Source organism: Protopterus annectens, chromosome 1.part1 (assembly GCF_019279795.1).
Source record: "Protopterus annectens isolate FY-2018-M chromosome 1.part1, PAN1.0, whole genome shotgun sequence".
NCBI classification, from domain to species: domain Eukaryota; kingdom Metazoa; phylum Chordata; order Ceratodontiformes; family Protopteridae; genus Protopterus; species Protopterus annectens.
In genome coordinates this window covers 1,518,444,023-1,518,465,449 of record NC_056726.1, presented here as the reverse complement: position 1 = coordinate 1,518,465,449, position 21,427 = coordinate 1,518,444,023, and positions in this window count along the sequence as shown.

Genomic DNA, 21,427 nt, shown 5'->3' with positions numbered 1-21,427 from the left:
CTCACACACCAACAGTAGTCCCACAATGCCCTCACACACCAACAGTAGTCCCACAATGCCCTCACACACCAACAGTAGTCCCACAATGCCCTCACACACCAACAGTAGTCCCACAATGCACTCACACACCAACAGTAGTCCCAAAAATGCCCTCACACACCAACAGTAGTCCCACAATGCACTCACACACCAGCAGTAGTCCCACAATGCCCTCACACACCAACAGTAGTCCCACAATGCCCTCACACACCAGCAGTAGTCCCACAATGCCCTCACACACCAACAGTAGCCCCACAATGCACTCACACACCAACAGTAGCCCCACAATGCACTCACACACCAACAGTAGCCCCACAATGCACTCACACACCAACAGTAGTCCCACAATGCCCTCACACACCAACAGTAGCCCCACAATGCCCTCACACACCAACAGTAGTCCCACAATGCCCTCACACACCAACAGTAGTCCCACAATGCCCTCACACACCAACAGTAGCCCCACAATGCCCTCACACACCAACAGTAGTCCCACAATGCCCTCACACACCAACAGTCGTCCCACAATGCCCTCACACACCAACAGTAGTCCCACAATGCCCTCACACACCAACAGTAGTCCCACAATGCCCTCACACACCAACAGTAGCCCCACAATGCACTCACACACCAACAGTAGTCCCACAATGCCCTCACACACCAACAGTAGTCCCACAATGCCCTCACACACCAACAGTAGTCCCGCAATGCCCTCACACACCAACAGTAGCCCCACAATGCACTCACACACCAACAGTAGTCCCACAATGCCCTCACACACCAACAGTAGTCCCACAATGCCCTCACACACCAACAGTAGTCCCACAATGCCCTCACACACCAACAGTAGTCCCACAATGCCCTCACACACCAACAGTAGTCCCACAATGCCCTCACACACCAACAGTAGTCCCACAATGCCCTCATACACCAACAGTAGTCCCACAATGCACTCACACACCAACAGTAGTCCCACAATGCACTCACACACCAGCAGTAGTCCCACAATGCCCTCACACACCAACAGTAGTCCCACAATGCACTCACACACCAACAGTAGCCCCACAATGCACTCATACATCAACAGTAGCCCCACAATGCCCTCACACACCAACAGTAGCCCCACAATGCACTCACACACCAACAGTAGTCCCACAATGCACTCATACATCAACAGTAGCCCCACAATGCCCTCACACACCAACAGTAGTCCCACAATGCCCTCACACACCAACAGTAGCCCCACAATGCACTCACACACCAACAGTAGCCCCACAATGCACTCATACATCAACAGTAGCCCCACAATGCCCTCACACACCAACAGTAGCCCCACAATGCACTCACACACCAACAGTAGTCCCACAATGCCCTCACACACCAACAGTAGTCCCACAATGCACTCACTCACCAACAGTAGTCCCACAATGCCCTCACACACCAACAGTAGTCCCACAATGCACTCACACACCAACAGTAGCCCCACAATGCACTCATACATCAACAGTAGCCCCACAATGCCCTCACACACCAACAGTAGCCCCACAATGCACTCACACACCAACAGTAGTCCCACAATGCCCTCACACACCAACAGTAGTCCCACAATGCACTCACTCACCAACAGTAGTCCCACAATGCCCTCACACACCAACAGTAGTCCCACAATGCACTCACACACCAACAGTAGCCCCACAATGCCCTCACACACCAACAGTAGTCCCACAATGCCCTCACACACCAACAGTAGTCCCACAATGCACTCACTCACCAACAGTAGTCCCACAATGCCCTCACACACCAACAGTAGTCCCACAATGCACTCACACACCAACAGTAGCCCCACAATGCACTCATACATCAACAGTAGCCCCACAATGCCCTCACACACCAACAGTAGCCCCACAATGCACTCACACACCAACAGTAGTCCCACAATGCCCTCACACACCAACAGTAGTCCCACAATGCACTCACTCACCAACAGTAGTCCCACAATGCCCTCACACACCAACAGTAGTCCCACAATGCCCTCACACACCAACAGTAGTCCCACAATGCCCTCACACACCAACAGTAGTCCCACAATGCACTCACACAGCAACAGTAGTCCCACAATGCCCTCACACACCAACAGTAGCCCCACAATGCCCTCACACACCAACAGTAGTCCCACAATGCCCTCACACACCAGCAGTAGTCCCACAATGCCCTCACACACCAACAGTAGTCCCACAATGCCCTCACACACCAACAGTAGTCCCACAATGCCCTCACACACCAGCAGTAGTCCCACAATGCCCTCACACACCAACAGTAGCCCCACAATGCCCTCACACACCAACAGTAGTCCCACAATGCCCTCACACACCAGCAGTAGTCCCACAATGCCCTCACACACCAGCAGTAGTCCCACAATGCCCTCACACACCAACAGTAGTCCCACAATGCCCTCACACACCAACAGTAGTCCCACAATGCCCTCACACACCAACAGTAGTCCCACAACGCCCTCACACACCAACAGTAGCCCCACAATGCCCTCACACACCAGCAGTAGTCCCACAATGCCCTCACACACCAACAGTAGCCCCACAATGCACTCACACACCAACAGTAGTCCCACAATGCCCTCACACACCAACAGTAGTCCCACAATGTCCTCACACACCAACAGTAGTCCCACAATGCCCTCACACACCAACAGTAGTCCCACAATGCACTCACACACCAGCAGTAGTCCCACAATGCCCTCACACACCAACAGTAGTCCCACAATGCCCTCACACACCAACAGTAGTCCCACAATGCCCTCACACACCAACAGTAGCCCCACAATGCCCTCACACACCAGCAGTAGTCCCACAGCACTTGCAGGCAACTACTAATGCAGTCCAATTGGAATGCAGTTAAATAAGAAATCCTGCTTCTCATTTCCTTTCATTGATTATCAGCATTTAATTCCTTTTCAGTCAGTGAAATGGAAAATGAAGGTTTTATAATAGACCCTAGCCAAGAACTTTTCAAACTCAAAGAAAAAATTTTAGATAAAACAGAAATTAAAATAAAACAAGTGGCGTAGTGGTGCAGCACTTGCACTGTCGCTTCACAGCAAGAGATTCTCCGGTCCCTATTCTCGGGATGCCTTCTTTGCGTAGTCTGCATGACTTCCCTACGTTCATGTGGGTTTCCTCCCGCATTATAAAGGCATGCAAATGGAGTGTTTCTCCCAGGGCTGCCTCTGAAAATTGGTTTCGTTCCAAGTAGGACTTTCCTGGAAAAAAAATGTTAAATAAAAATAAAATAAACAAGATGTAATATAATAAGATCAAAAATGAAAAGTGAAGTAAGTATCCAGACCTAAACAGAATAAATCAAATCCAAAATTACAAACAGGAATGCATAAGTGCTGAAATAGCAAAGACCTGCCACAGGGTAGGTACTCATACATGCAGACATACTGTGGACCTGCTGTACATTCTGACATAGTGTGGACCTGCCTCAGGTAGGTATGCATAGATGCTGACATAGTGTGGGCTTGCCACAAGTAGGTATGCATACATGCAGCCATAGTGTGGACCTGCCTCAGGTAGGTATGCATAAATGCTGACATGGTGTGGGCTTGCCACAAGTAGGTATGCATACATGCAGCCATAGTGTGGACCTGTCATTGGTAGGTATGCATACATGCTGACATATTGTGGACCTGCCACAAACAGGTCTGTAAAATACACGTGTGTTCACAAAATGTCAGTCATCCCATTAGCAAGTAGACTGTGCTATGATAGGTCATGTGACCCCGGCCATATGGTTTACAAGTTGTGTACTTGATGAGGTCCATGTTCATATGCCAAAATCTAGCTCTGTTCATGCTCAACCCTAGGAGAAGCTGTATCTGTAAATATGAATAAGTACCTGTTCATACCTTTTTCCTCTCCCTTCTTCACTCACTTCCTTAATTCGATCAGTTCCTCTCCCCTGACTCTACCCAGATATGCCACAACACTGTTTACCTTTTTACTCTCCCTTCTTCACTCACTTCCTTAATTCGATCCGTTTTTTCCTCCCCTGACTACTCAGATATGCCACAACATTTACCTTTTTACTCTCACTTCTTCACTCACTTCCTTAATTCGATCAGTTTGTCTACCCTGACTCAACCTAAATATGCCGTAACTCTATTTACCTTTTTACTCGCCCTTCTGCACTCACTTCCTTAATTCAATCAGTTTTAAAAAATTATTTTATGCATTTTTGTATAAATTAAAATGTTTAATTGTGTTTTTTTAAATTCTATCACATGTATCGATCGAAGTGATTTGATTGGTTGAATTTTATTTTTAATGGGGACTTTTTGGGATATAATTGGTTCTGATGAAGTCCAGGCTTCCTGGAAGAAAGCGCTTGACCGTATTTTGAATAAACTTGTGGCAACTGCTGTTTGGATTGCTGTCTTTTTGGACTATTCTTTCTCAAGCACCAATTCAGCCAGGCAAAAGAGGATTATTCTTTCTTGTTTTTTTTGTACCTTTTTTATACCGTTGGTAATATTGGTTACAATTTCGGTGTGTGCCTTGACTGTTGTTGGTTCTTGCGTTATTGCCATCTATTTGAACTGTTTCTATACTATGGAAGGCTTACGGAGTAAAATGCTCAATGAAGGACCCCCACTACGACTAATAACGAGGATACAGCACTGAATAGTGGTAACCTCACTCAGTTAATTGTGATACTTACACAGAAAGTGACTTTGTTACAACAAACTGTTGATAACTTTAAGATAAAACCTGGTCCTTTAACAAAAATGGGTTGCCATAGTAACATGGAACCACGTGTGGAGATCACCTGTGATCGTTCACTTCCGGGATTTTTGAGCACCAATGCAGTTAGGCTGTCTCAGTTGGAGGTACTGTGTGCGCAATGGAGAGGCACTTTAAATGACTTTAATGGCATGTGTAATATACAAGACTGGTTAAACACTGACATTTTTTGCTTCACAGGTTCTTTACCTAAGATGACCGGTGGAAGTATTAAAAATGGACTAAGGGTCTTTGAAAACACGCTCTCGAAGGTACGTAATCTTCAATGTGACAACGCATTTTTAAAGGAATGTTTAAATAAAAAAAGAGTACCTAGAGGGCTGAGAGTTTTCAAGTACCCCAATGGTCTAACTAAAGATGATACTGAATGTGATGAATTATTGGCTTTGTTTGACAGACATGGGTTTGAGCATATTGAATTTATCATTAAAATCAATAGTAAGAAAATTGACAAATTGTTAAATGAAGTGGATAAACTAAATAACTGTATTACTAATGATGTGTACTTTAATGATTATAGTGCTTGGTATGAGGGTATTTTTGACAATGTGAAGAAGCAAACTGATGTTAATATGAAAAGGAAGAAAAATAAATTGTATAGGGATGAAGTTGAATATAAGGATAGAACAGCATACCCCTTCCCTAAATCGTATTATGTGAATATGAATGAAATACGACAACAAGGGAGGGAGCAGAATAATTTTAGGAACAAAAACAAAGGTTATTTAGCTAACGAAGAAGAGTATTATGACCAAGGATAGCCACCCCTGAGGAGATCTGAAAGGCTCATTAATAAGGGAGCCAGTTATAACAATACTACTAATAATACTTTTTTAGTAAGACAGGGTCAAGGGAGGGGTCAAACACCCCGAGGGCAGGGGTGGAGAAGGGGGAGTTACAACCATTAAACAACAATGAATCTGAGGGTATAATAGTTGAATATGATGGAAGACTTTTGAGCCTTGGAGGCTTCAATATTTTTAACTGTTCAGATAAACCTATTACAATCGAACATTTTTCGCTATTAAAGAAGGGGATGAAATTTATTCCCAATAGAAAAGAAGAAGCCTTATACACTCTTTTGGAGCTTAAAAATTTCACCAAGAAATTAAATTTGAAGTATATGTTTAAGAATAGGAATCTTAATGGCCTTGGTGAACAGTTTGAGTTACCCTTGCAGTTTAAGAAAAAAAGTTGTTTTAACCCTCCGTTACACCCAGTAATTGCATCCTTTGAAGCTGTTTGTAGAAAAGAGATTTTTAGGTTATATAATACTACCAATAAAAGACACTATAATTTATCGGTTAGTGAGAGTAATGTATTGGATAACATCAGGGGAAATACAAATATTAGAGTTATGAAGCCAGATAAGGGCGGGGGTATTGTTATTGTAAACAAAATTGACAACAATTGTAGTATTCTTGCCATGTTACATGACAAAGGGAAGTTTGTCGTGTCATGAAAGAACAAAGTTAATATAGCTTTGAGTAAGATAGGGTTAATGTTGGATGATAGTTTTTTCCAAGGTAGTATTAACGAAGCCATATACAATTTCTTGGTTAACAAACTCCCTGTTTTGCCTGTGGTCTTTGGAATAGCAAAGACACATAAGGATATTCTTGACCCCCCCACCCCCAATACAGGCTTATAATTCCTTCTCGTTATAGTATGACTTATTCACTTGGTGTCTTTGTTGATAGATTAGTTATGGAATTTTTAGTTCCTATAGATTATATCTTGAAGGATTCATGGGATTTTTTAACAAGGTTTAAAAAGGAATTATACAGTGATGAATGTTCATTTTCTATCATTGATGTTTGTGACCTTTTCACATCTATTCCACACAAAATTGGTCTAGATTTATTTTATGAAGCCCTTAAGGAGAAAACAACCTTAAACAATTCATTAATAAGCTTTGTTATGTTATGTATGGACACTATTCTAAAAAATAACTTTTTATGTTTTGAGGGGGAGTATTTTAAACAGAATCAAGGGTAGCCATGGGTTTGAGTTGTGCCCCCTTATTTGCTAATTTAGTTATGTATAGTTGGGAGAGAAAGTATGTATGTAACACTGACTTCCAACACAAATGGCCCTTATACGTACGATTTTTGGATGGTATTTTTATTATGTGGAACATTCATGGGTATGGTGAAAAATTTAGTGAACATATTAACAGTATTTGTGATTATTTTAAGTTCACCTCTACATATAATAATGATGAAATTAACTATGTGGATGTGACAATTCGTAAGGAACCTGTGTGGAAAGAATTTTCTTCCACTATATTTAGGAAACCCACTTTTTCCAATGATTACTTGGAATTTAGTAGTAAGCACCCCTTCTCAATGAAAAAAAGTACTGTGAAAGGACAATTTATTAGAGTGGTTAGAATGTGTTCAACATTTGAACAATTTGTTATTGAGATGGAAGTACTTACTAATTTTTTTAAGAACAGAGGTTGCCCAGAAAAACTAGTTTTGGATATGTACAGGGCTGTAAAGGAGAATTGGGGGGTCAAGTATACTCCATTATTGGGTAACCTGATGAGGATTAGTGATGAGACAGTCAACCCTGATGGACACACAAGTAGCATGGTATTAACTTTTGGTTGTTACAGCCAAAAGGTTAAAGATATTTTAAGTAGGAATTGGGTCCATTTTAGAGCAAATAACGAACTTCTACCCATTTTGGGGAACAACCCAACTTTTGTGTTTAAAACTAATGTGAATTTAAAATTTTTGTTTGAACATTCTACCCTTTTCAAATGTGTACATGGGAAAGGTATTACTGGATGTGGGCATTGTAATTATTATAAATACATTCTTAAGGATACATTTTTGAATTTAGGTGAATATGGGGTTAGGATAAACACAGTTGTAGGTAACTGTGGTACAAAGAGGTGTGTTTACAATGCGTTGTGTCATCATTGTTCTAGTTTTTACATAGGGAAAACTGAAAGGACACTACGTAGAAGAATGTATGAACATTTATACACCAATAGACAGAAAAACACAAACAACGCCCTTTTAGGACATTTGAATAGTAATCCAGGATGCACAAAGTTTTTATTTGGCATTTTAGAAATTGTTTACAAGGATTTCAAAGGGGGTGAGTGAGCAAATGCATTAAAAATAGCTGAAATGAAATGGCAGATAAGATTAAATGCCACCCACACCCCTGGTATTAATGAATTTATATATATCATGCCATTTTTAAAGCATAGAGCTTTGACACTTTGAATCAATTGTGTTAGTTAATATATTAAAGTATTTTTAAAAAATATATTTTATGTATTTTTGTATAAATTAAAATGTTTAAGTGTGATTTTTTAAAATTCAATCACATGTATCGATCGAAGTGATTTGATTGGTTGAATTTTATTTTTAAATGGGGGCTTTTTGGGAAAATATTTGGTTCTGATGAAGTCCAGGCTTCCTAGAAGAAAGTGCTTCAATGTATTTTGAATAAACTTGTGACAACTGACGTTTGGATTGCTGTCTTTTTGGACTATTCTTTCTCAAGCACCAATTCAGCCAGGCAAAAGAGGATTATTCTTTCTTGTTTTTTTTGTACCTTTTTTACACCGTTGGTAATATAGGTATACATACATGCTGACATATTGTGGACCTGCCACAGGTAGGTATGCATACATGCTGACATATTGTGGACCTGCCACAAACAGGTCTGTAAAATACACATGTGTGTTCACAAAATGTCAGTCATCCCATTAGCAAGTAGACTGTGCTATGATAGGTCATGTGACCCCGGCCATATGGTTTACAAGTTGTGTACTTGATGAGGTCCATGTTCATATGCCAAAATCTAGCTCTGTTCATACTCAACCCTAGGAGAAGCTGTATCTGTAAATATGAATAAGTACCTGTTCATACCTTTTTCCTCTCCCTTCTTCACCCACTTCCTTAATTCGATCAGTTTGTCTCCCCTGACTCAACCTAAATAAGCCGTAACACTGTTTACCTTTTTAGTATCCCTTCTTCACTCACTTCCTTAATTCGATCAGTTTCTCTCCCCTGATTCTATCTAAATATGCCATAACACTGTTTACCTTTTTACTGTCCCTTCTTGACTCACTTCCTTAATTCAATCAGTTCCTCTCCCCTGACTACTCAGATATGCCACCACACTGTTTACCTTTTTCGTCTCTCTTCTTCACTCACTTCCTTAATTCAATCAGTTCCTTTCCCTGACTACCCAGATATGCCCAACACTGTTTACCTTTTTCCTCTCCCTTCTTTACTCACTACCTTAATTCGATCCATTTCCCTCCCCTGACTACCTAAATATGTCGTAACACTGTTTACCTTTTTAATCTCCCTTCTTTACTCACTTCCTTAAATCAGTCAGTTTCTCTCCGCTGATTACCTAAATATGCCACAACACTGTTTACCTTTTTCTTCTCAATTCTTCACTCACTTCCTTAATTGAATCCGTTCCTCTCCCCTAACTCTACCTAAATATGTCATAACACTGTTTACATTTTTAATCTCCATTCTTCACTCACTTCCCTAATTCGATCAGTTTCTCTCCTCTGATTCTATCTAAATATGGCGTAACACTGTTTATGCTTTTACTCTCCCTTCTTGACTCACTTCCTTAATTCAGCCAGTTCCTCTCCCCTGACTACTCAGATATGCCACCACACTGTTTACCTTTTTTGTCTCTCTTCTTCACTCACTTCCTTAATTCGATCAGTTTCTCTCCCCTGACTCTACCTAAACATGCTGTAACACTGTTTGCCTTTTCACTCTCCCTTCTTGACTCACTTCCTTAATTTGAACAGTTTCTCTCCCTTGATTTTATCTAAATATGCCGTAACACTGCTTAACTTTTTTCTCTCTCTTCTTCACTCAATTCCTTAATTCAATCAGCTCCACTCCCCTGACTACCCAAATATGCAGTAACACTGTTTACCATTTTACTCTCCTTTCTTCACTCACTTCCTTAATTTGATCAGTTCCTCTCCCCTGACTGTACTTAAATATACCGTAACACTGTTTACCTTTTTACTCTCCCTTCGTCACTCACTTCCTTAATTCAATCAGTTCCTCTTCCCTAGTTATCCAGATATGCCACAACACTGTTTACCTTTTTCCTCTCCCTTCTTCACTCACTTCCTTAATTTGATGCGTTTCACTCCTTTGACTCAACCCAGATTTACCGTAACACTGTTTACATCTTTACCCTCCCTTCTTCACTCACTTCCTTAATTCAATCAGTTCCGCTCCCTGACTACCCAGATATGCCCAACACTATTTACCTTTTTCCTCTCCCTTCTTCACTCACTTCCTTTATTCGATCAGTTTGTCTCCCCTGACTACCTAAATATGCCACAACACTGTTTACCTTTTTCCTAGGCCTTCTTCATTCAGTTTCTTAATTTGATCAGTTCTTCTCACGTGACTCTACCTAAATATACCGTAACACTGTTTACCTTTTAACTCTCCCTTCTTCAATCACTTCCTTAATTCGATGCATTTCTCTCCCCTTACTCGACCCAGATATGCCACAACAATGTTTACCTTTTTCCTCTCCCTTCTTCACTCACTTCCTTAATTTGATGCGTTTCACTCCTTTGACTTGACCCAGATTTACCGTAACACTGTTTACATCTTTACCCTCCCTTCTTCACTCACTTCCTTAATTCAATCAGTTCCGCTCCCTGACTACCCAGATATGCCCAACACTATTTACCTTTTTCCTCTCCCTTCTTCACTCACTTCCTTTATTCGATCAGTTTGTCTCCCGACTACCTAAATATGCCACAACACTGTTTACCTTTTTCCTCGCCCTTCTTCATTCAGTTTCTTAATTCGATCAGTTCTTCTCACGTGACTCTACCTAAATATACCGTAACACTGTTTACCTTTTAACTCTCCCTTCTTCAATCACTTCCTTAATTCGATGCATTTCTCTCCCCTTACTCGACCCAGATATGCCACAACACTGTTTACCTTTTTCCTTTCTCTTCTTCACTCACTTCCTTAATTCAATCAGTTCCTCTCCCCTGACTACCCAGATATGCCCAACACTGATTACCTTTTTACTCTCCCTTCTTCACTCACCTCCCTAATTCGATCAGTTCCTCTCCCCTGACTACCTAAACATGCCACAACAATGTTTACCTTTTTCCTCTCCCTTCTTCACTCATTTCCTTAATTCGATCAGTTGCTCTCCCTTAATTCTTCCTAAATATGCCGTAACACTGTTTACCTTTTTAAACTCCCTTCTTCATTCACTTCCTTAATTCGATCCGTTTCTCTCCCCTGACTCTACCTTAATATGCCGTAAATATTTTTACCTTTTTACTCTCCCTTCTTCACTCACTTCCTTAATTCAATCATTTCCTCTCCCCTGACTACCCAGATATGCCACAACACTGTTTACCTTTTTCCTCTCCCTTCTTCACTCACTTCCTTAATTCGATCTGATTCTCTCTCCTGACTAACCACATATGCCACAATGCTGTTTACCTTTTTCCTCTCTCTTCTTCACTCACTTCCTTAATTCAATCTGTTTCTCTTCCCTGACTACCCAGATATAGGTTCATTGATTCATAGGTTGGTACTAAGCTATCGGCCCTAGGGCCTATGCAAGCATAGCCATAACAATTCTTTGAATATTTCTTCCCACATTATTTACTTCTCTGGACCCCTGTCTAACAGGGCGACTGACATGATCCCCGAGGTGAATTTCCTATCTCCCATCCAATCATCAAGGTTCCTTTTGAGCAGGGCCATGGAGGCACTCTGCTTGACATGTATGGCAGTCTATTCCAGAGTATGAGGGGTCTCTGGGTCAGGAAACTATCTCTCCAGTATGTTTTGTTCATTGTGATGACAAGATTTAGATCCCTGGACTGTGTGACTTTTAGGGATTGGGATTTCTTTAAGTGGAGCATGTCCAACAGCTCAGGGTTTGACATGGCCTTGTATGTTAAGCAGAGATTGCCTCTGAGTAGACGATATGCTACAGAGTATAGCTGGGTTTTTTTTAGATGGTCAGCATATGACATATGCTTTAGGCCTGTGATTCTTTTAGTGAGGTATTTCTGTGGCCTTTCCAGCTATTGCAGATGTCTTGTGAGTTACATACCAAATGGGGCGTTGTACTCTATAATGGGTCTAATGAGGGATGAGTATAATGGGACAATGACCTCCTTTTTTCTGGATGAAAAGCCCTTAATGATGAGATGTGCCACATATAAGGATTTCCTTACTGTTGTGGCAATGTGGTTATTGAAAGTGAGACCACTGTTCACCTGTGTCCCTAAGTCTCTCACCCCATGTTTAGTGTACTGCCACCTATGTGGTAATTCATGGGTACATGTTTTTTCCAAATGGATAACTATAGATTTCTTGGCATTAAACTTGGCACCAGGCATCTGTTTCTGTAAGGCCCTTTTGTAGAGTATCCACATCATTTGGGGATTCAGTAATGGCTCCCAGTTTGCAGTCATCTGCGAACTTTGTTAGCCAGAGTCACTTAGTGTTGGCGTGTACTTCAGAGAAGTAGATGCCAAACAAGAGTGGTCCCAGAACTGAACCCTGAGGTACTCCACTTTTCACTTGTCTGGAGGTGGATTTGGAGTCAGCTACTTTTACAGTCTGGGTTCTGTCAGTAAGCCAGTTGGCAACCCATCGAGTGACGTAGGGATTTATGCCCAGCTTAGTAAGTTTATCTATGATTTCAGAGTGGGGGATGGTGTCAAAGGCCTTGGTGAGGTCCAGATAGGCTTTGTGGACCACCTTACCCTCGTCCACAGCTCTGGAGCCTGATTCGAAGAAGTCAATCAGGTTCAGGAGACAAGATCGGCCCTTCACAAACCCAAACTGGGTGGGGTCCAGTGTTTGAAGGTTGCCAATGTCTTTGTTTATAAGTTCCATGATAATGCGTTCCATGCCCTTGTAGATCAGGTTCGTCAGACTGATGGGATGGTAGTTCCCGGGATACAAGGTGGATCCCCCCTTGTGGAGTGGGATAACTGTAGCTGTGCGCCACTCAGTGGGCACGAAGCCTGAGGTGAGGCTATGATTAAACATGACACTTAGGTGAGGTGCCAGTTCATTTTGTAGTTCATGTAGTACGCAGACTGGGATGTCATCTGGTCTCATGGATGCTGTATTCTTAGCTTTGGAGAGTGCGGTTTCTACCTGTGTGGCTGTGATTACCGGAATTTGGCAATCTTTTGGTATTGAGATGGGCCCTTTAGGGAGTGAGAGGGGGGTGAAGTTGGCACTAAATCGATCTGCCAGGATATTGGCAATATGCTTGGGATCAGTATATTTAATGCCATTCTGTTGAAGTGCAGAGCAGATCCAAGCATTGCCATTTAGATTCTTGACATAACTATAAAATGCCTTGTGGTTGTCTTTGGAATCTTTGGCAATTTTTTTTTCGTAACTAGCTTTTGAGGATTTTATGAGGGATCTCAGCTTCTTACTGAGGCTGGTGAGGGAGTTTTTTGCATCCTGGAATTTTCCTCTTTTCCTCAACAGTTTCTTCCTTCTGTTGTATAGTTTGTTTATAGCAGGGGACCACCAGATTGACTTCCTTTTTTTGGAGGAGAGCATCTTAGTTCTATTTGAGATGGCACGATTCATGAACGAGTGGATGTGCTCATACAGTGCCTTAGTGTAGGATTCTGCAGTCGAACTTTCAGATCCTGTCTGCATGGGTGTCATGAAGTTTGTCACTTCTGACTTCAGTAGCATGAAGTTGGCTTTGGAGATTTTTTTTTAAGGAGGTTTCCTTACTGGGGTGTGGGGGTGGGATGTGGATGTCTAGGATGATTTGCTTATGGTCAGACCTGACTAATGAGGGAGTGACCACTAGTGTGGAGCATCTATCTCCCATGTTGGTAATGACCAGGTTTAGGATATTGGAGCCCCTGGCAGGACAATGGATTAGTTGATCCAGGGCATTGGAATTTATGAATTCCAAAAACCATTGGGAAAAGGAGTTGGTACCCGAGTAGTTTTCCCAGTTAATGGCAGGGTAGTTGAAATCACCCAGTATTAGGGTGTTTGGTTGTATCTTAATATTTTCCAGTATGTTTAGAAAGGTGTAGTGAGAATCTTGGGGCATGGTGGGGGATCTGTAGCAAGCTACAATTTGGATTGCAGTCTTACCTAGTGTTAGTTGCACCTGGAGAATTTCAGATGCATTGTGTTGGGCAACTAGCCTGGAGGTGTGAATATCCTTAGTGAATATGGACACTCCTCCACCTTTAGTGTTTTGGTCTTGGTTTTGTGGCCAAAAAGTGTGGTAAGAGTTGTAGCCTGGTATTGCAGGGGTGCTCTTTGGCGCCTTGAACCAGGTCTCAGTTACTGCACAGATATTGATGTTCTCCATTTTTTGGAGTGCGTCGAGAGAGTGCATTTTGAGGTTTAGACTTCTAGCATTGAGTAGCATTACATTCAGATTTTGCATGCTTGTATCTGTTATGGTGGTGGTTTTGTCCTTTGAACCTTGCCTAAAAAAGGCTCTATAGAGGTGGCAAGAGCTTTAGCCAGTAACCTGAATCCCTGGGGTGACAGGTGTAGACCATCTCTGGCAAAGCATCGTGGTTTGTCAAACATGTCTTCCCAGGCAGACAGATACTGGATCCCCTTTGAATGACACCAGAAGCTTAGCCAATTGTTGAAGTCAATCATTTTGTCGTTATACTGTGGTATCATTCTGGGCGAAGGCAGGATGCTACTCAGGGCTTGGGTCATACCTGCCTGGGCCACATGATCCGAGAGCTCTTCCATGTCTCTTTTCATGTAGTCCAGGGAGGTACGTCTGAAGTCATTCACTCCAGCATGGACAATGACAGAGTTATATTTGTACTTGTTGTGGAGTGACTTGAGTGCATGCGTTATGTGGCATATCCTGGCACCCAACAGGCAGCTGACTGTAATATTCTACTTGTTCAGCTTGGTGAGTGGGACATCAGTGTGCCTGACTATAGAGTCACCTATGACTAAAGTGTTGGGTACATTGTCTTGCCTTAGGGGCTGATGCTGGGTGGCACACTGGTGTTGTGAGCTATGTGTCAACTTTGGTTGTGATTGGTGTTTGTTTGCGTTTCATCTTCGGAGGTCCTTGTTGCTTGGGCAGGTTAATGTTAAGGGCCTCTGCATATGCGGGTTTAGTGCTGCTATGTGTGGGTGTTGATGTTGTGGGTTTTGAAGGGCTATGAGTTGCTTGAGGTGTAGTGGAGGTGTTAACCTTCTCCTCTTGACTGTCTAGCACAATCTTGGCCAGAGAGAGCTTTGCTTTCAGTTTGGCTATGTAAGTGCATCTCTCGCAGGTTGTAGTGTTGGGTGGTAAGAGGAGAGGGTTGTCTGTGTACATGAGGAAGTTGCCGCATTGCCCCAGTATGCCCAGATTCACCAGGTGGACAGGATAAATCATCAGAAGCTGACCCTTGGACATACCTGTTTAGGTGCTTTTTTGTAAAGTATAAGAGCTGTTTTCCCTTACCTTTGCAAGGTTCTTTGCAATTATAGGCGGTTTAGTGCCTACGATTAAGTTCTCCTTATTGACAAGGAGAGTTGAGTGCTTGTATCAGTTTCAGGCTTCCTAGTGCTTTCCAGCAGGTTCTAGAGCAAGTGCTAGTCACAGGGGTTCAGATTTTAGTGCTACTACTGAGAAACCAGCTAGTTCTAAGGGAAAATTTAAAGAGCAGACTTTCTGGCACCTGGAATAGTTTAACTGTAGCCTCGTGGTGCTGCACGATGCGAAAAATGTGTAAACAAATGAGTTTTTAAGCCAGAAAGTTGAAAGGGATAGAAATCAGCCCAAAAAGGCTAATAAAATTACAATTTCAGAGCTGGAAACCACTCCTCTAGTGTTAGATAGGCAGTACAATGCTCACCAGTCCCACTGGTAGGCAGTAGGACTTTCCTCTACCACAGCAAGGTCTGGATAGCTCTGAGCACAGAAAATAAAGTCCTGAGACAAGCAAAGCCTGGGATATGGACTGTCTAGGAAAGGTGGGGAAACGAGCAAACAAGATAGTATTTTTTATTTATTTTTTTTTGTTAAAACAGGCTAAAAAATGCAATAATACAGTAAATAAACACAGAAAAGGCTAACAAACCTGAGTGTGTAGTCCTAAACAGTAAATGCAATTAAAACTCTACAAAATTAGCAATTTAAAACTTTTTAAATGAAGCAAGACAAGTGCACAACTGAAAAATGATTTAAGGGGCAGTAATACAGTAGAATAAGTAGCTAGTCTACATATACAGAGAAGTTTATATATATATACAGAAAAGCAGCTAAAACAAACAAACACTTCAGATGCAGTGCAACCTACAGCACTTGAGTTGTAGCAATATTAAGGCAAATACAGTTATAATAAATGCACTAAAATATACTCTCTATTTCCAAAATGTTTGAGAAGCACAATCAGAACACAAGGAGATTCAGGCAATTTTTTTTTGAAAGGGAGAAAGGAGGAACAGAAGGCCTTCTCAGATGTTCTTTCTGTATTAGTTAGAATGAGCTAATGAGACTAGACTGGGAGGAGTGTCCCAGATCAAATTTACAGTAGGGGCGGGCAACTGCAAAGCCACTAAGTAGCCAGTAGTACACCAAGTAGATATGCCGTAGCACTGTTTACCTTTTTACCCTCCCTTCTTCACTCACTTCCTTAATTCGATCTGTTTCTCTCCCTTGACTCGACCCAGATATGCTGTAACACTGTTTTTCTCCCACTTCATATTGCAATTTTTGTTTATATTATACTAACTTACCTTTAAGTTATCTAAACTGACTAAAATTTTCTAAATATTAAAACATTGTCATATACATTACATCTGTTCTTAACCAATGTTTTCAAATTGTGTCTAATTTGGTATAATTATTTAAACTGTAGAAGTTTTTGAATTATTTTTGATGATTATAAAATTATTATTACTAAAATATTTTGTAATACTTTGGAGCGTTGGTCCCAGGCCTCCTGTGAAAATGGGTACCTACCCAGTCAGACTTTCCAAGTAATTAAATGTCAATAAATAGTTTTATTTTATTTATTTCATTTTTTTTTATTTTACATTTGTTGACCGGGATAGTCCGACTGGATACATATCCATTTTCAGCGGAGGCCTGGGGAGAAAAACTCCATACAGATACAAAGAACAAAAATACAATACAAATACATAACAATGCAAAAACAATGCAATAAAGCATGCAAAAAAACAAGTATACATATATACATGTTAAGCCATTTCCTACAGCAAAATAATTCAAAACAAGAAGCTGTTACAATTTTACATATAAATCTCTTTTCATATTCCAAGTCATGTCTCTGTATACATTGCATATATATTTGTATATCAGATTATAGTTTCCTTACAAATTTGCATGCTTTAAAGGGGATCAAGATGTCACTTGTTCAATCTACTTGATTCAGAGCTACTGGGTTAAAAAACAATATCTGAGGTGAGATGTAATTTTTAGGCCCACCTTAGAGGAGGGTAGCAAGTAGTCGGGGGTGGAGCAAGGACATAGCCAACGCTTTTTGAAGTATAGTGTGAGTTTTTTTTTTTTTTTTTTTTTAACAGTGCTAGAGAGGGTTCTACAGTTAGGTCAGCAGGAAGTGAATTGCATGATTTACCAACGGAGTTGGTGAACAGAGCTTCCCCAGCTGAGTTGTTAATTTGGAAAGTGAAAGCTAACATTTTGTTGGAGGATCTGAGTGTTTTCTGGTTCTGGTAGGGTCTGAGAATACTTTTAAGGTCAGGTGTTTATTCTGGCTAGTAAAGAATCTTATGGGCAATTACTAGTTGATTGACCAGAAGTAGGTTTGGTAGTTCAAGCCACCCTAGACGTTTAAGGTTAAGGCAGTGGTGGGTTCTATAGGTAGAAGTGGTGGCAAATCTGGCAATATGATTATAGCAGTTGGAGTACTTATTCAGGTCGGTTTTACTCAAGTTTGTGAATATGGGAGAGGCATAGAGGAGTGTGGAGAGTAGATGCGTACATGCAATAACAGTCCTAGCTAGGGGGGTTAGGAAGGGTTTGATCCTATATAGGGAACCAAGATTTTTATTAACTGTTTTAATCGTATGGTTGATATCTCTTAGATAATAACTTACTAACTTCCACACAACACGGATTCAGACCCAATCACAGCACCATGACTGCCCTCCATACCTTCTTGGAAACTGTAAATAAAGCCAGAGATTCTGGCTGTACTGTATCTACCCTCCTTCTTGACCTCTCTAAGGCCTTCGATACTATCTCTCACAACCTTCTCCTAACTAATCTATCTAACCTAAACCTATCCCCTTCCTCTCTCAATTGGTTCACCAGCTATCTCTCCAGCAGGCAACAAGCTGTCAAGTGGAAAAAAGCCATCTCCTCTTTCCTTAACACACCCACTGGTGTCCCCCAGGGTTCCATACTAGGTCGTCTCCTTTTCAATATATTCATAAATGATTTCTTCCACTCAATCCCTCATGCTAAACTTATTCAATATGCAGATGATTCTACAATTATCTGTGCAGCCACATCCATCCCCACTCTTTTAAAACTGACTCAATACGCCTTTTCTACCACAGAACAGTGGATGAAAGACAATCATCTAGCACTCAATGCATCAAAATCCAAACTTATGGTATTTACCCCCTCAAAAAACAACACCATTGATACAAAACTATTCTCCATCACTAGCCAGAATAACACACGTCTTGAACTGGTATCGGAAACCAAACTACTAGGAGTCCAGATCGATGACCAGCTTAAATTCAATACCCACCTACAACTAAGCATTAAAAAACCCCACAAAAACTTGGCATGCTCTACCAACACAATCGATTCCTCACTACATCAACTAAGCTCACTCTCGCTACTACATTTCTCATCCCTTCCCTCCTTTATGGTGCCCCTCTCCTAACAAACCTACAATCATCTCTGAAAACAAAACTATCTGCTTGTTATAATAAAATTGCCAAATTTGCCACTAGCCACAAATCATCTTCCCATCACTGAGCATCTCTCCACAAACTTAACTGGCTAGAGCTTCCCAACTATCTCTCCTATACTCAGCTCACTTTTGCTCACAAACTAATTTTTCATCCCTCCCTCTGTCCCTCTCTCAGCTCTATCTTTAAAATGCACCTGCCACAAAGACTCCTAAGATCTAACAACCAAAACCTAATAGAGCTGTACAAACCCCTTCACTCTCCAGGACAAAACCTCCTGTCCTTTGCCCTGGCACGCCTATGGAACTCCCTCCCTTCCTCCATCCATATCACCACCATCCTCCCTGCTTTTAAAAAATCACTGCACTCGCATCTAAAATCCTCATGGGAATGCTCCTGCTCCCACCCCTCATAGCCTAATCTCCACTTTCTACAGGCTACTTTATCATATATTACCAGACATCAAATAATAAGCCAACTGTAATGTCATCTTATAATTCTATTATCCCACTATTCCACTCAAGAAACTATATATTTACTACAGCAATGCTTTGTTTTTCTACAAAATTTAACCTAAAAATTTTTATTGCACCTGCTTAAATCTTGGTTTTCTACAAAATGAAACCTAAAAATTGCATTGTAACTGCTTAATCTTTGTTTTGTCTTGAACCCATAAATGACTGAAATTGTAAACTGCTGTAATCTTTTTGTAACCTTTGTTTTGGAGCTTTTCTCCCCAGGACTCCATTGAAAATGGGTTCTTATTGGCCCAATGGACTATCCTGGTTAACCAACTGCAAATAAATAAATAAATAAATAAAATATGCAAGTCAAACCGCAGGTTATTGTAAACTATTACACCTAGGAGCTTGGTAGAGGGATCAGGCAAGGTAATAGTGCCATTGCTAGATTTAATGGAAAAGTCTAGACAGGAGGTTCTACGAGATGGAGAGAACAGTAACAGTTTAGTTTTTTGGGGATTTAGTATAAGATGGCAATCGGGGAGCCAGTTTTCGACCGCATTAAAAGCTTTTTGGGATAGAGATAGTAGCTCCACTGGGGATGTGGCCGAACAAATTAGGGTCAAATCATTGCATATTGAATACAGATAGCATCTGGAATAACCTTATTCAGGTCATTGATGAATATGGAAAATAGGAGGGGTCCTAAGATGGATCCCTGAGGGACACCAGGTGTGATAGGTAGAAGGGTAGATAAGTTGTCTTTTCATAGGGCTGCCTGTTGTCTACCAGTCAGATATGATTTAAACCATTGCATAGCCTCAGTATCTAGGGAAATAAATTCCAGGGTTTGTATAAGGAGTTGGTGGTTTACCATATCAAAAGCTTTGGACAGATCAAGGAAGATGGCTGAGGAAATTTTATTACTATTTTGGTATTGATTTATAGCATTAGTGAAGGAGAGTAGGGCAGTGGTGGTACTATGGTACGGTCTAAAACCATGTTGTGAGTTTGTCAGGAGCTTGTTTACAAGAAGATACATCAAAAGTTGTGTATGGATACATTTTTCCATGACAGAATAGCTATGGGTCTGTAATTTGAGAGCTCAGTTGAACTGCCTCCCTTATGGAGCAGGATAAATTGGGAAATCTTCCAGATGGTAGGAATGGTAACTTCAGATATAGTTCTATTGATCAGAATGGATATTGGATAGGCTACTGCATCAGTTGCTTTTTGTAAGTACTCTGCAGGTAGGAGATCTGCAGATAGGGTAGTTGGTTTTAGTTTCCTAATTAGTTTTCAGATAAATGAGGTTGAGTCTTGTTGAAATTTTTTGGGCACTGGGTGTAGCAGAAGTTGGATTTGGTCCACTGGGGGTAATTGACTGGCTAGGTATTGGATGGTTTCTATAAAAAAGTTATCGAAGGAATTGGCAACCTCTACAGGAGGTTTTTCATTGGAAGTTGAGGGGGTGGGAGAGGAGGATTGACCTGGGTGGAGAAGTTGATTTAAACCTGCCCAGAATTTTTTGGGTTTATTTTGGTGTTTCTGTTGTAGGTAGTAATAATAGTTTTTTTTGTCAGTCATAACAGATTTTTTTGTCTCATTCCTTAATTGCCTGAAACTAAGTTGATCTGTGTGAGTTTTTGTGGTTCGCCAAGTCGCCCAGGCTTTATTTCTAAGTAAGATTTTTTGTCTAGGTTCTATGGTAAGCCATGGGGTGGTTTTAGTTTTACTTCTAATAGAACGTGCTGGTACATGGGTGTCAAGGATGGCTACGAATTTGCTATTAATTTATTTTACAGCTTCCTCAAGTGGTAGTTATTTTAGTATTGACCAGTTACAGAGTTTAAGTTCAATTTGGAAATCATTAAGACTAAAGTATTTTTGTTCCTGGGTCCCTGCTTTATACATATGGGGATGACTGTTGATCAGTATCGAGTCTAAGAGAGTTTCTTTATTGTAGGGCTTAAGATATCCTAGTGGGGAGGATATAACCTGTGAGAATCCATATAGGTTTACATAATGAATAGGGGGTTCTGAGGAGCAGGAGCACCAGTCTATATTAAAGCCCCCGAGTACAATAGATTCTTGGGGGTATTTATTAGACAACCAGTTTAGCATGTCCTCAAGGATTTTTATGTTATTTCCTGGGGGAATATAGACA